The sequence below is a fragment of the Lissotriton helveticus genome, chromosome 7, assembly GCF_964261635.1.
Source record: "Lissotriton helveticus chromosome 7, aLisHel1.1, whole genome shotgun sequence".
Classification (NCBI taxonomy): domain Eukaryota; kingdom Metazoa; phylum Chordata; class Amphibia; order Caudata; family Salamandridae; genus Lissotriton; species Lissotriton helveticus.
The window spans coordinates 93,617,266-93,635,125 of NC_136068.1; positions in this window are offsets into that span (position 1 = coordinate 93,617,266).

Below are 17,860 nucleotides of genomic sequence, written 5' to 3' on the forward strand. Positions count from 1 at the left end.
AGTCGAGGATGATTCCCAGATTGCGTGCATGGTCGGTGGGTGTCTGGGCTGCCCCTAGTGCCATCAGCCACCAGGAGTCATCCCAGGCTGAAGGGTTGGAGCCGAGGATGAGGACCTCCGTCTTGTCTGAGTTCAGCTTCAGACGGCTGGTCTTCATCCAGTCGGCGACAGCCTTCATTCCTTCGTGGAGGTTGGCTTTGGCGGTGATAGGGTCATTGGTGAGGGAGAGGATCAGCTGAGTGTCATCGGCGTAGGAGATTATGTTGAGGTCGTGCTGTCGGGCTACGTGTGCGAGCAGGGCCATGTAAATGTTGAACAGCGTCGGGCTGAGGGAGGATCCCTGGGGTACGCCGCAGATGATCTCAGTCAGTGTTTGGGTGTGTTGAGATGGATGACCTTGTAATTGATACTGGCTGTGGTTGACTTGTAAGCTTCCCTATTTTGTGTAAGGCTCGCTTTCATTGGATTTGTGTAATCATTGCTTTGAGATTGATCGCCAGTCAACGTCGGAAGTGCTCAGAATGACAGTCATTTGATTCTGGATAATCTAGGAAACCTCAGGGCAGTGCTCCGCTTCCAGACGACTCTGATTCCTATGTTGCTATTACATTAATGTGTCCTTTGTTGACGTAGATTTATGTCAATGTTGTGTCCCATCCAGCATTTGGAATTTTAGATTCGATTTAATGAAATATATCTTAGGCGGCATCCCTTTCTGCATTTGAGTCCAGTTTCACAATTCAGTACCCTTTGGCCCGAGTCAGGACAATAGGGAAAAAAAGTTAGGCACAGACTGTTTTTGCACCAGGTTTCCAGTTTGCGACCATAAGTTCTTTGCGATGCCGCCCAGGTTTTGCACAAACGCTATCACCATACCCTTCTATACAAACTGTGCCAGCAAAAGAATATAATAAGAGTAATGTGTACAAAATCTGTGAAAACGGCCGTTTTGCTTCTTATTCAACACTTTAAAACACAAAAGTAAAATTGGGTAAAAATAATTACCATTGCAAATTAAATTTCTTTTGGTGTTATTTGTGCCTGATAATACTACTGCACTCAGAATGAGAAGACATGTGTCAATGATCATTTTACTCTTTAACGTATGTGTCAATTTCCAGTGTGGCCTAAATGATCCAGCACATGAAAATCTTCCCTTCCTACAACCCTCACCTCTTTCCTACACCATAGTAGAAGTCATGGTCACTCTACACATATGATTGAGTTTACAGAACAATTAATCAGCTGGAGAATGTCGTCTACAGAAAATGTCCCCATTTTTGAGTAATACGATGGAGTGAAGAGACACATGGTCAACACAATTGGATTATCTTTTAGCAGGTAACTCCTTGGTTTCTTTCCAAACTAGTCTGTGGTGGATCCATGAACACTCCAGACCCCGTAGCATCATCCAGTGCCACTCTCTGCGCGTGTTCAATCCCAATAAAAACACTTTGTAGTGCTGAATGCTGACTCACCCTCCTGGAAACTGGTTCGCTCACTTCTCAAGGACAGACCTTACCCCCAGATTCATCATCGTCCTCTTTTGCGAGTCCTTAATAGCGATTATTAAGGAATCGCTATTAAAGACTCGCAAAACGGGATGCATGTAGAAATCGCAATTAATTTTGCGATTTCTACTGCTTCCTTATTTGCGATTAGCTAATTGCTCATCGCAAATAAGGAATGGCTTTCCCATTCATTCCCATGGGCCTCAAGGCCCCTAGGAATGAATGGGGAGTCATTCCTTATTTGCAATTAGCAAATAGCTAATCGCAAATAAGGAAGCGATTTCAAGGGTGCCAGGGTGTCCAAAGGACACCCAGTAGCACCCCTGAAATACAAATGTACACAGGTGTTGCGCACACACATGTCCAAAGAACATGTCTGTGTGTAACATACAACTTAGAAAAATGCACTAAAGTGAATTTTTCTAAGTTTTCGCTATTTACCACGAAGTTACACTTCGCGGTAAATAGCGGCCCCATATTGCGAATTCGCAATTTTGAAAAGGTTCATGAATAGCATTTAAGGAATCTCTAATTGAGATTCCTTAAATGCGATTCTTCGCAATTTAGCGAGTTATGTAATTGCGATTTTTGCATTTGGGATGATGAATCCCAAATGCAAAAATAGCGCTCGCAAAGGGCCGGATTCTCAGAATCTGGCCCTTTGCGAGCCGATTTTACTTTGATGAATCTGGCCGATAGTCTTTTACTTCTCGCAAGGAGGGTATTTCTTTTGGCGTGTAACAGTGTTCCCCGTTCATCAATCTTGTTTGCCATCTACACTACCCGTTTTATTTCACAATCTTGAGGAATTCCCAGTGGAATGCCAATCATGTGTTTCCCATGTCCAAGGGCCACATGGGCACTATACTTGAATGAAGGACACCCTACAACTTCCTAGGACACAACATTAAATTATTAATTATTCTTTTTGATTAAAATGGGTTACATCTGCTTCAGTCCATCCTGCTCACCCCGGCTCCATTTGGGGCAGATTTTTTCCCTTCTTTCAGCCCTCCTTTCTTTCCATCATAAAATTCAGATTCAGAGTCCAGTTGTAATGGAAAGTTTAGATTATGCCCATTCTCTTTATGCTTAATACCTGTGCCTATGGTGGTCCAAAATGATGCTTTCTGATTGGTCTGCAGCCCACAAATGAGAGACCATCTGTAAAATACTATTAGATGAGTGTGTTGGCTCCCTGTGAGGGAGGTGCTTGTAGCACTGGCCTTTCTGGCTCCTACATTTAGGTTGTACAGTACTGTACACTCTGTGAGATGCTCTGTTAGCAGGTTTATCCTGTTGTACACATCCAAGGATTCATCCATGTGCACGCACCATTTCTCAATCCAGGCTCGGCTTATCTAGAGCACCCTGCCCGCTCTAAACTGATCTACTAAACCGCCCAATTCAGAACACTTCTTCAAGGCACTTCTTTCCTAATGAAGGATAACGGCCAGTTGAGGCGTGGAGCTCTCAGGCCCGCTCATATAGCGGTCAACGCCTGGTAATGGCCTCCTTTGCATATCGGAGAATAATATGTTTGCTACAACACTGGTGGATTTACTGTAGTTCTGTTGAGGCAGGTTTCCACGATTGCGGAATGAACTGGACTCATGAAGATGGCCGCGGAACAGGAGCTCTAGGGAAGAGCTCCGGGATAAGGGATCACCAAAACTGGTGAAAATCCCTGAAAATCCCGGTATACCGCCCTGCAAAAACCATCTCTACATCCTGAAACCGAGCGTGTGCACTGCAGACCGGGAGAAGATAGAGAAGTGCAAACGTCACTTACTGGGTCTCTGGACGGACTGGTCTCCGGGACGGACTGCAGGACGGAGCGGTATGGACGAGAACTGGATGCAGGGTCACCGCAACCGGCGATGGACATAAGAGGGACATCGGCAGCACCAGCGGCACAGCAGCGCTGGGCACGGTGAGCGGCGCCGCCGCACTGCAGGGGGTGCTGGAAACGGCGGGAGCTGCGGGAGGAGGACGGGCACGGTGTTGGGCACTGCAGTCGGGGAGGGCGGAGCGGAGCAAGAGGAGCGAGCTCGCGCGGGCCGAGGTGGGGGCATCGATATCCATCTGCCTACCCCCCCCAGCCCCACCACCCGGGCCGAGAATAGTCTGAGCTGATCCGTCCCGCCTGATTCAGCAATGGCGGCGAAAACGGACTTAAACCTCACACTGGCCGCAATCACGGATTTAGCGCGAGGGACCAGAAGCTGATAACCCCAGCCCAGCAGCGCAAAAAGGGATGTGTTGAAATGGATTCGATGAGATAAAAGGAGGAAAATATAAATCCGGCTTGCCTGACCTTAAAATGGCGGCCGTTTATGACATCCTCAGTCATGGAGCGATGACTGCACCTAAATAAACACAGCAGACATAATGGGAAATAGAAGAAGGCACAGAGAGGAAAGTGAAGAAGGACTCTGACTGCAACCACTACATAGAAAGGAATTTGAAGAAGGTCTCTGACTGGAACCACTACAAAGAAAGAAAATTGAGAAAGGGCCTCAAGCAATTGAAAGTGAGAAGGGACTTCAGCTCTCACTTAGATAGAGAAACAAACGGCCATCTTGGAACAGTGAACAACTTGCGTTAACAACAAAACACCCTCACTCAAGACTCATATGTTAATAAGGAAAGAAAAAGAGGACAAAGTGTGAGAATAAAGAAAAAGGACTAAGAGAGTAGCAATTTACAAAGTGAAAGAATGAGGTCAGGCAAGACACTGGAAAGAGGAAAGTAAGGACAGCTAGAATGTAAGAAAGAAAACTTGTGGAATTTGATAGGACAGAACCGTGAAACACTTACAGACCTACACGAACTAACTAAGAACCATTATGGCGGTCAGGTACACAGAGCGGGAAGACATGAACGCGCAAGTCATAACATACCCACCCAAGATCTCTAAGAACGCGGCAAAAAAGGCCAAACACAACCTACTGAAGAACAATCCGGAACATCTGTTCTTGGACCCCTCGTTTAGCACAGATAGGGGCATCATCATAAATGACCTGATATTCTTCACCAGAAGGACGGCGACCTGGCGTAATGTCGTGACAAAAAGGCTAAATATCGAAAATACGACCAACATCCCACACGGCACTAAAATTAGGAGCAAACCTTCAGCATGGTGCAGTGCTATCCTAAACATAACTATATACAAAAATGGAATTGTACTCATCCAAGCAGCTGACAGAGAACTAGTAAAATTTGACAAAGTATTCTCATCCTTAAAAGTAGAAGTAGAAAACTCAAGACACCAGACACCTCGAACACAACAAGTAGCCAATATAGTACAGAACAGTTCTTCCAATACTGATGGCATACCAAACATAAATCTGCAAGATCCACCTCAACCAACACGCCAAGGAGAAAGACCCAATCAGCAACAAAACATGACCTCACCAGACATCACAATTGACACAACCAACTCTGTCACCAGAGAAGCCGACCAAACGAGCGGCCAGAACGATCTTATACCTAACGCCGGAGATCTACTTGAAACTGTGAAGGTGCTTAAAAGGAGAACTGTATCCCCGAACCCTCGAAACAATGAGAAGAACCATGCACCAAAAGAAATGCCGTTAACGATACTACATGACGCCACAACGCCTGGAGAGGATGGCTCAGCTCCGAATGAGACCGCCTACGAAGATAACTACAAAAAGAACAGGGTAGAGGGTATCGACCTTCCCCAACCTCCCCCTACTGCGAGTCCGGAGTCCCATAGATCTGTACTCGCAAAAACACCCTCTGCACCTAATAACATAAGAAGCAATGGAGACACCCCGAATAAAATCGAGAATCATAACAAAACTAAGGATACAACGGAAAGATCAGTGGGATTGAGGACAGTCCTTGCACGGAGAGAGGGAATACGTAGAACGCAGACAGCCAGGCCAATCTCACACAAGAAATCAACCCGAACACTGAAAGAAGTCAATAAGCTCAAGGAACTAATAGGCAACCTGGCACAAGTATCGATGAATATCGCAAAGACAATGGAGGAAATCTGGGAGACTACGTTAAATACGCACACAAAGGTCGCACAAATCCAGAATCTCGTACTCCGACCCAACAGACCAAACAGGACTGATCCCTTAACAAATGAAGAAGCCCTGGCCTTACTCCGATCTTATGAAAAACCGGCTCAGGGAAAGGAGGGGTACATCGAAACTGTACCCATTGACTCTAATAGAGCGTCCAGAAAGAATGACAGGAAAGCAATTCTCCACAACTTACAACATATTCAGGTGATCACAACCGACACTGATAATGGAGACCCCGTTAACTCACAGAAAGCCCTGAAATGTCTACTTCTTAACTGTCGTTCGGCAACTAAACATGCGTCAGATATAGCTGCCCTCATCATAAACAAGGGAATTGACCTGGCCATCCTCACGGAAACATGGCTCAGTGAATCATCATCTCCTACCATTGATCTCCTAGTACCACCTCATTATAACATTGTCAGGTTAGACGGACCAAGGAAAGTGGGAGGAGGTATAGCTTGCATTCACCGGGCCGAGATTAAGGTCAACCAATTCCAATCCGACCCCATAGAATCCTGTGAATATCTTGGTCTTAACATAAGATCAATAAATAACCAAAGCTATAACCTACACGCGTTCTACCACCCACCAGGAGAGAACGCAAAGTTCACAGAGCAACTAATAGAGATAATAACGGCCAACTCTAACTCGGATGCCAACAACATATTCCTAGGGGACTTTAACCTCCATTGGGACGATGGCAATGACAAAATGGTTAATGCGATTAAAGACTTCCTAAATGAGCTAAACCTCACGCAAGCATGCACCCAGCCCACTCACTCACAAGGAGCGACTCTAGACTGGATTATTGCAAGAAACAAAGAGATCTCAATCCTTGCTATAGAACCGTGTGATTGGTCTGACCATCACGCCATAACATTCGCGATACCCACAATGAAAAAGGGTAGGACCGTGCAACCCCGCAAGTGCAAAAAATTGATTCGTGATACAAAAGAAGCCAATATTGAATTACTGGTAGAAAGATGTGAAAAAGACTTGAAGCCTCGTAACAATAGGCAGAATGTCAATGTCAATGAGCTGACGGATCACTACTTAGCCTCGATCAGTAATATAGTCAATGACACCCTGCCTCAAAAACTGAAAAACGTCTCTGAAAAGCCAAAAAATCCTTGGTTTAGCGAGGCATTGAACGAAGACAGGCGAAAACTGAGAATGGCAGAAAGGAAATGGAGACAACATCCCTCCTCCCCTGAGCTGAAAGACCTCAGAAAAACTAGGAAAAAGTATAACAAAAAGATAATCAACACCAAAAAAGAATTTATAAGGGCTGAACTCGACAACGCCACAAATAGACCAAGAAAACTCTTCGAGATCTTAAAACAACAGTCGAATAAACTAACCAAAACGACTCAAGAGAGCTCGAAAACTCCCATAAGCTGCGAGGAATTCTCCTCATTTTTCACAGAAAAAAACAAACTACTAGAAGTTGAGCTCACAAGTGCAGCAGCTAACATCATGACCCTAAACGAGGCTAAGACGGCATCTGAAGGTCCTCAAACAAAAAATAAGGCAAATTGGGACACATTTGAACTATTTGACCAGGGAAAGATCGCCAAAACGCTAGCTGAACTGAGACCGAACAACCACTATCAAGATCCTCTACCGGCAAAGTGTGTAAGAGAAATCAGCCACACCCTAACTCCCATCTGGACTGAGATAATAAATGCTTCACTTGCTCAAGGAACTCTCCCTGACTGCCTAAAAACTGGACAGGTAGTTCCCATCATCAAAAAACCGACAGCGGATACAACAGACCCGAAGAATTATCGACCTGTGACCAACATCCCTCTACTTGCCAAGCTTATTGAGAAATGCGTGCAGGGCCAACTGAGTCAGCACATCGCTAAATACTCACTACTAGATGACTGCCAATCTGGCTTCAGAACTGGACATAGTACTGAAACGGCGATCCTGCATATTGTTGACGATGCCTTACAAGCCCTAGACCAAAATCATGCGTGCCTATTGATCCTACTAGACTTGTCATCAGCATTTGACACTGTAAATCACGAAATATTGCTGACCAGGCTACGAGACAGGATGGGTTTATCCGGAAACGTATTGAAATGGTTTAACTCCTTCCTTCAGAACAGGACACAACTATTCCTGGTCAACCAAGTAAGCTCATCCCCGTGCCCTAACACATTAGGAGTCCCACAAGGCTCGACGTTATCCCCAGATCTATTCAACTTGTATGTAGAACCCCTCACGGAGATTCTTGGAAAATCACAGATCTCCTATCACATGTACGCAGACGACACGCAAATATATATGAAGATCACCTGTCGGGATGACATTGTCCTAATGAATGAAACACTAAAAGGAGCACTACAATGGCTAACAGCCAATCATCTAAAACTTAATGCCGACAAAACAGAATTCCTATTAATATCACCTGCAAAGAGTCAACCAGAGGTAAAAGAATGGACTAAACTGGTGACTGCTCTAAACTGTACCCCGACCCTAATCAATTCAGCTAAATCACTAGGAATTACGTTAGATAAGAACCTCGACATGAAAGACCACATCAACACAATGGCCAAGAGCGCCCGTTTCCACCTGAATTATCTAAGAAAATTGAAACCCTTTATCTCAGAAGCAGATCTAAAACTGGCTATCCAATCACTAGTGATCTCGAGAATTGAATACGGATGCACCACATTAGCTGGCCTACCGAAGACATCCACTGCACCACTAAAAGCCTGCCTCAACGCTGCGGCAAGACTCATCACGGGAACGAGAAAATTCGATCACATATCGCCCCACTTAAAGGCACTAAACTGGCTATCTTACGAAGCGAGAATTAAAATGAAGATGGCATGTATTACCCACAAAGCGGTTCACCTCAACACGCCAATATATCTAGCCAAGAAAATTAAGCTATCAGGAGGTAACAGACCAACTAGAAGCGCGAGGGAGCTGCTACTACGACCGGCCTTCTTCCACAAGAAAAAGACCTATGACCGTGCATTCTCCGGAGCCGCCCCCAGAGTCTGGAATTCCCTCCCCCCTAACATCAGGATGATTCAAAATTTTGTAAAATTCAAACGAGAACTGAAGAACCACTTGATGAGTAAATAACATACATAGAGATCCCCACCGACCATTAGTATGAACACTCAAGACAAAGAAGGTCGGACTCATCTTGAATAACAGGAAGATCAACTAGACAATGACCGAGTCCCGTTCAAACAGCGGCTATACACTCCAAGACTACCTCAACTATACGTGATCTCTACACTACATTTCACACCTTTAATGATATAATTCCCTACCCTACTTAGCTATCTATTTAATCCTTACCACATGCCAAACCTATTCAACTCTTATTGCTATTTGACCATGGAATTGCACTGATAACACTATGTAACCTACCTCACCGAGCCTGAGGATATGACTATGACTCTAGCCGTATCTTTGCACCTCTTAAGGCTTACGTTACAGACTTTAAGAAGATACTTATCTAAGCACCACTGTTAACATATCGCCTACTACCTCATATATGTTTGTTGTTATAATGGCTATTATAATGTCAATCGGTAATTTTGTAATCTTTTCTATGTTAAGCGCTCTGATACCCACGGGTCTTGTCCGCGCTATATAAAACTCTAAATAAATAAATAAATAAATGAACAAGCCACTGACATTGGCATTTCCGTAATTTAAAAAAGCAAGAAAGCTCTTAGGAGGGGTTTCTGGGCTAACATTACTCTGGCACTAAAGGATATCAGATGCTCTATCCGTGGAGACCCGTCATCATTTTAGTAGACCCGCCATCATTTGGACGGACCCGCCATCATTTGAGGAGACCTGCCATCATTTGGGGAGACCCGCCATCATTCGGAGAGACCCGCCATCATTCGGGGAGACCCGTCATCATTTGGGGAGACCCGTCATCATTTGAGGAGACCCGTCATTACTTGAGGAGACCCGTCATCATTTGGGCAGACCCGTCATCATTTGGGCAGACCCGTCATCATTTGAGAAGAACCGCCATCATTTGGAGAGACCCATCATCATTTGAGGAGACCCCTCATCATTTGAGGAGACCCCTCATCATTTGGGGAGACCCGTCATCATTTGGGGAGACCCGTCATCATTTGAGGAGACCCGCCATCATTTGGGGAGACCCGTCATCATTTGAGGAGACCCGCCATCATTTGGGGAGACCCATCATCATTTGAGGAGACCCCTCATCATTTGAGGAGACTCGTCATCATTTGGGGAGACCCGTCATCATTTGGGGAAACCCGCCATCACTTAAGACTGCTAGAGTGGTTTGACTCCTCCTTTGCCCTGATATTAAATTCTCTGCATTGGTAAATTCATGTAGAATGCATTCAGGCGTGGCTGTCTGCATGTGAGAAGCTTTTTTCCTTCCATCTTTAGTGCTTCGCCTTTCTTTAGTTGTAAAACTGTGCATGGATCACTAGTTTGTCTGTTTCAAAGAATCCCTACATCGACCTGCAGTTGCAACATTATTTCCAAACCAGATAATGTCCCTTCACAAATAAGATCTACCACTCTTTGGTTCTTGATCCCGCCTTGTTCCTACTTCATCTTTCTACAAAACATGGCCCTTCCTGGGGGTAACAACCTAGTGTTCTCATCCTCCCCTCCTGTGGCTTGTTCGCAGTTGTGGCGAATGAGTATATCGATTTATATTTCGAGATAATTAGAATTCTCATGTGGGATCGTCCCAGAGTTTTGCCACTTAAGATTTTCCCTTTTGTGTGCCAATATTAAAAACATCTGCTAATGTTCCCAAAGTACCTATCCTATGACACCTGGCTGTGTATGTCACTCTCTTTTAACGCCTTAACTGCGGCCCTTATTTCGGCGCAGTGCGGGCATTCTAAAAGGTGGGCGGGGCCGCACCGCCCATTGGCCGACAGCAGCACTAGCGAGGTAGCCGACGGCAGCACGCAACGGGTTAATATCCTCTTCAATTTTCCTCCAAAATTACCAGTAATCAGCAATGTGTTTTTTTTCCTTAAAAAAAGTCTTTGTGGAAATTCATTGACCCCTCCCCCTCCGCTGACTGAAATGCAGACATGGCCTCTCTACTAAACTGCCCCTCTAGCTAAAAGAATCTGCATGGTTTGTTGATTTTTTTTTGCTAACATCGAAAATGGTTCACGGAGTACCTAAGGCCTTCACTTCGTATTAGGGACGCGGACTCTTTCTCCAGACCAAGCCGTCGTGACGTGTTCAAAGGAGGAAGGACATTTTGTCTGCATTCACAGTGGCAGCCGGGACATAGGTGTGTGATGATGAGGCAAAATGAAGCCGACAGCTCCCCACTTCATGTTCCAATTTGCATTGCTCACCGCGGCGAAGGCACCTCGCGACGCGAGCGACAAAGGGCTCACCGAACGGTATCAGTCGCTGCCACTGGCATTCCAAGTAACCTTTTGATTAATGCAGTTCTTGCTCACAGTAATTACTAGTTAATTGTGAGTTTTATTAGAAGATATTGAGGCAATTGCAACACTAACTCCATGGAGTGTAATGAAGTTACAGGGGAGACATCTGGATTATTACTGCGGTATCTCACGAAGTAACCCTGCAGATGCCACGGGCCACAATGGGAACCGGTGAAGCATAGACCTGTGCGGGATGGCATAGATTCGAGCAGAATTAATTGCCCGGCATCGTCAATGGATGCTGGAGTTTAGCGGGGTCTCTAAAAGAGTGAATGTTCATTTTAACAAGGTATCTTAACCAGGATTGTCCATCCTAGTGACAGGAGGGATCAATCTATTCCACATTTTCAGGATAACCCCTTACTATGATTTTTTTCCCATCTAAATTCATCATAACCAATTGTACTGCAGGTGCTGTCTTAAAAACCTGACATGGATTGAGCCCTCCAGGAGCTGCATAGCACACCCATGACTTTGATAGTTGGAAAGTGTGATCCTTTTTTACATTTATCAAACTCATTCCTGTATTCACTGTTACCAAGTTACTGGATGCCTCGTATATCAAGGGGAAACCTCAACCATACTTTAATTACTCCCTTCAACCACAGACGCAATAAAATTATTTATATGAGGCTGTTAGCCCTTCCAATTCACGATTTTAACCCGTTGTGGGCTCGGAGGAATGGACAGCTAACATGTAGGCTCTGTAATTATCCACATGAGTCCTGGTTACTTTGCTATGTTGTTACCCTCATCTTGCTCACAACCTTCAATGTCTACTGGTACCAGTCTATCAGGAAAAGTTACTGAGGCATTGCAGGGAAGCATCTGATTTGTACTTCAGTAAAAATTCAGCTCAAGTTCTAGCAAGGGCTGGTAAGTTTGTTAATATTATGTTAACTGCACTGCACACAACCCAGCACTAAGAAATAGACAAGTTCTATTTTATATTGTTATTGTACAAACGAGGTTTGATGGAAGTTAGCTATTGGTATCTGTAACAAGCATTGGGACATTTATGTTATTGCCTTCTGCACTACACACTTCCCTTTTGCACTAAACGGCTAATTGTGATATATTGAAATCAACCTGAAATGCTGTTCTTGGAATTGACATTTATCTTGTATTGCTAGATTTTATAATGTATATTCAACTTGTATTCCTTAATTTTATTATGTACCAATATGATGTTTGTATGTTACGGTTTTAATTAACTGTATACTAAAATAGAAAGATACCAAGTTACTTGAAACAGCAGAGCGCATACTGCAGAAAGGGAATCCATTCTGGAAAATCGTGGTGTAATTGACATAGGATTGTCAAGTACTGTGAAAAAATTAGCACTGAAGGAAACCGCAGCGTTTCAAGGTTCACTTGAAAATAGTGACCAGAGGAGCTTTCTCATTAACTCATGTGGGGAATCTTTCTAATAGAGCAGTTCTTCTCAATTATTCAAGGAGCAGTCTCATGGCATCTTTGCATCGGCCACTAGACTGCATCATTCCACGCGACCAACATAGGAACTTTATTACGTGTGCATTTGGTCCTAGACTTTGCACGTTGGCGGTGATGTGCTCATTGGAGCCCTTCTTTCCTGGTGCTGCGGGAGCGCCTTGCACCCTTTGATGCTTGCTTCCGTGTGAGGTCAGTGATGTGTCTCTGGGTATTTCGGGCTCTGCTTCCTTTGAAGTGTTTGCTTTAGCAGAACATCACATGCTTTAAGGCTTTGTTTTTCCTCCCAGAAAACTATTTCTGTTTAATAGAAACATCACATTGAAGTTGGGTGAGGTTGAATGGCCTCATGTTAGGAAAGTTCAGAATGAGCTGCCCCATTTTTTGCTTGAAATAGTTGTTTTTGAATGAGTTACTGAGGACGTAATACCACTCTGCTTTTACATTAATGTGGGAGGTCAAACACTCAATCAATCAATCAATTCCTTTATTCGGTTTTCGTAACATATCAAAAAAAATATAAAAGTACAGTAGTGAAAAAATACAATTTACATTTCAAAATTGCAATACGTTCGCTATATACATTAAATATTTAAAATATCTGCTCATTCAGGAATTGAAATTCATTCAAGCGAATTAAAAACATGAACAAGATCAGGAGTACGACAATTAAAAGGGGATAGCATTTGATTTAAAAAGGACCTTATTCGCAATTTAGATATATACAATATGCCTTACTATTCAAGATTTTTCCTATGCCTAATAGAAATTTTCAGGAATTGCGCAATATTTTTCGCGAAACACTCTATTTCCAGACATTGTAAGGCTATGAAGGCTGGGCGACATAAACTCAGGCCAAAAATTCTTAAAATTGGTTTTATCCATCATCGCCTCCACTCCTTGTAGAACTTGCAGAACAAGACCACATGCATTGTCGACTGGGCAGAAATGCCATCACAAGGGCAAAATGACAAAACCTTTGTCCAGTCATTCTCTTTCGGAAAGGATATCAAGTGATGGAATATGTTCATCCTGAACCGTATTAGCACAAATCTCTCATACCCATTAACACTCAGAGGATAACAATGGTGTTCAAAGTTTTATTTTTGACTGTACAGGTTTGACTGGGTGATGTTATCCCTAATTTGGATAGAGTTTAACCCAGTGGCAGAAAGACTTTCTTAACAAGAGCTGCTCTTTCTGATTTGGGATGTGTGTCACTCACTGAAGGTTGAATCTTTTCCAAGGAAGTCAGTTTCATTAACTAACCTGGGAGCATGTGTAACTCTCTGGGAATATACTGTGAAGGAGTCGCGTGAACTCACTAAGAATATTAAGAATCATTTATTCTTTCACAAGGATATTTTCTCACTCACCAGAATCAGGTGTCACCTAATAAATAGAAGTTTGAGCCTTATCAGGGTTTGTCTCTTTCGACAGCCTTGTTGGAAGTTTGTTCCACAATGAGGGCTTTCTTCTTGGAAAGCCTCAATAGAATATTCAAGACATATCAAGCATCACCTCTGACAGCGGGTTGAGCCACATCAAGGTGGCGCCTGTTCTGTTGGTCTCAAGCGATTCATAAACTTTAATAGAGCTTTGCACATGGGATTCATAACTTTCTATATAAATGGCTTGTTTTAGTTGCTAACCCTAAAATCTTACTTCTGTGCCCCTTTGGCTTTGACATATCTGATTTTGGTGATCCCAGTGAGGACCTTGGAGTACCTAAGTAGTTGGTAGGATGCTGGACATTGAAATGCAATCCCTACATTAGGTTGAATCCATACCTGAAACTGACGTGTGTCCACAGATTGTGGTTCTTATCAAAGCATCACATGATGGAGCTAGGCATCTCTTAGACCAAGATGTGTTACATTGATGGTCTGTCAACAGTGATGGAGCTAGGCATCTCTTAGACCAAGATGTGGTACATTGATGGTCTGTCAACAGTGATGGAGCTAGGCATCTCTTAGACAGAGACATGGTACATTGATGGATTGTCAACAGTGATGGAGCTAGGCATCTCTTAGACAGAGATGTGGTACATTGATGGTCTGTCAACAGTGATAGAGCTAGGCACCTCTTAGACCGAGATGTGGTACATTGATGGACTGTCAACAGTGATGGAGCTAGGCATCTCTTAGACTGAGATGTGGTGCATTGATGGACTGGCACCAGTGATGGAGCTAGGCATCTCTTAGACCGAGACATGGTACATTGATGGACTGTCAACAGTGATGGACCGGGGCATCTCTTAGACAGAGATGTGGTGCATTGATGGATTGTCAACAGTGATGGAGCTAGGCATCTCTTACACCGAGATGTGGTGCATTGATGGTCTGTCAGCAGTGATGGAGCTAGGCATCTCTTAGACCGAGATGTGGTGCATTGATGGACTGTCAACAGTGATGGAGCTAGGCATCTCTTAGACCGAGATGTGGTACATTGATGGCCAGTCAACAGTGATGGACCGGGGCATCTCTTAGACAGAGATGTGGTGCATTGATGGCCAGTCAACAGTGATGGAGCTAGGCATCTCTTAGACAGAGATGTGGTACATTGATGGTCTGTCAACAGTGATAGAGCTAGGCATCTCTTAGACAGATATGTGGTACATTGATGGTCTGTCAACAGTGATGGAGCTAGGCATCTCTTAGACTGAGATGTGGTGCATTGATGGACTGGCACCAGTGATGGAGCTAGGCATCTCTTAGACCGAGACATGGTACATTGATGGACTGGCACCAGTGATGGAGCTAGGCATCTCTTAGACCGAGATGTGGTACATTAATGGTCTGTCAACAGTGATGGACCGGGGCATCTCTTAGACAGAGATGTGGTGCATTGATGGATTGTCAACAGTGATGGAGCTAGGCATCTCTTAGACAGAGATGTGGTACATTGATGGTCTGTCAACAGTGATAGAGCTAGGCACCTCTTAGACCGAGATGTGGTACATTGATGGACTGTCAACAGTGATGGAGCTAGGCATCTCTTAGACTGAGATGTGGTGCATTGATGGACTGGCACCAGTGATGGAGCTAGGCATCTCTTAGACCGAGATGTGGTACATTAATGGTCTGTCAACAGTGATGGACCGGGGCATCTCTTAGACAGAGATGTGGGGCATTGATGGATTGTCAACAGTGATGGACCGGGGCATCTCTTAGACCGAGATGTGGTGCATTGATGGACTGTCAACACTGATGGAGCTAGGCACCTCTTAGACCGAGATGTGGTACATTGATGGTCTGGCAACACTGATGGAGCTAGGCATCTCTTAGACAGAGATGTGGTACATTGATGGTCTGTCAACAGTGATGGAGCTAGGCATCTCTTAGACCGAGATGTGGTGCATTGATGGCCAGTCAACAGTGATGGAGGTAGGCATCTCTTAGACCGAGATGTGGTACATTGATGGACTGTCAACAGTGATGGAGGTAGGCATCCCTTAGACCGAGATGTGGTGCATTGATGGATTGTCAACAGTGATGGAGTTAGGCATCCCTTAGACAGAGATGTGGTACATTGATGGACTGTCAACAGTGATGGAGCTAGGCATCTCTTAGACCGAGATGTGGTGCATTGATGGACTGTCAACAGTGATGGAGCTAGGCATCTCTTAGACCGAGATGTGGTGCATTGATGGTCTGTCAACAGTGATGGAGCTAGGTATCTCTTAGACCAAGATGTGGTGCATTGATGGACTGTCAACAGTAATGGAGCTAGGCATCTCTTAGAACGAGATGTGGTACATTGATGGCCAGTCAACAGTGATGGAGGTAGGCATCTCTTTGACAGAGATGTGGTACATTGATGGTCTGTCAACAGTGATGGAGCTAGGCATCTCCTAGACCGAGATGTGGTGCATTGATGGCCTGTAAACACTGATGGAGCTAGGCATCTCTTAGACCGAGATGTGGTACATTGATGGTCTGTCAACAGTGATGGAGCTAGGCATCTCTTAGACAGAGATGTGGTACATTGATGGACTGTCAACAGTGATGGAGCTAGGCATCTCTTAGACCGAGATGTGGTACATTGATGGACTGTCAACAGTGATGGAGCTAGGCATCTCTTAGACCGAGATGTGGTACATTGATGGTCTGTCAACAGTGATGGAGCTAGGCATCTCTTAGACCGAAAAGTGGTACATTAATGGACTGTCAACAGTGATGGAGCTAGGCATCTCTTGGACCGAGATGCGGTACATTAATGGACTGTCAACAGTGATGGAGCTAGGCATCTCTTAGACAGAGATGTGGTGCATTGATGGACTGTCAACAGTGATGGAGCTAGGCATCTCTTTAACCGAGAAGCGGTACATTGATGGACTGTCAACAGTGATGGAGCTAGGCATCTCTTAGACCGAGATGTGGTGCATTGATGGACTGTCAACAGTGATGGAGCTAGGCATCTCTTAGACCGAGATGTGGTGCATTGATGGACTGTCAACAGTGATGGAGCTAGGCATCTCTTAGACCGAGATGTGGTACATTGATGGTCTGTCAACAGTGATGGAGCTAGGCATCTCTTTAACCGAGAAGCGGTACATTGATGGACTGTCAACAGTGATGGAGCTACGCATCTCTTAGACCGAGATGTGGTGCATTGATGGACTGTCAACAGTGATGGAGCTAGGCATATCTTAGACCGAGATGTGGTGCATTGATGGACTGTCAACAGTGATGGAGCTAGGCATCTCTTAGACCGAGATGTGGTACATTGATGGTCTGTCAACAGTGATGGAGCTAGGCATCTCTTAGACAGAGATGTGGTGCATTGATGGATTGTCAACAGTAATGGAGCTAGGCATCTCTTAGACCGAGATGTGGTGCATTGATGGACTGTCAACAGTGATGGAGCTAGGCATCTCTTAGACAGAGATGTGGTACATTGATGGCCAGTCAACAGTGATGGAGCTAGGCATCTCTTAGACCGAGATGTGGTGCATTGATGGACTGTCAACAGTGATGGAGCTAGGCATCTCTTAGACCGAGATGTGGTGCATTGATGGATTGTCAACAGTGATGGAGCTAGGCATCTCTTGGACCGAGATGCGGTACATTGATGGACTGTCAACAGTGATGGAGCTAGGCATCTCTTAGACCGAGATGCGGTACATTGATGGATTGTCAACAGTGATGGAGCTAGGCATCTCTTAGACCGAGATGTGGTGCATTGATGGACTGTCAACAGTGATGGAGCTAGGCATCTCTTAGACCGAGATGTGGTGCATTGATGGACTGTCAACAGTGATGGAGCTAGGCATCTCTTAGACAGAGATGTGGTACATTGATGGACTGTCAACAGTGATGGAGCTAGGCATCTCTTAGACCGAGATGTGGTACATTGATGGTCTGTCAACAGTGATGGAGCTAGG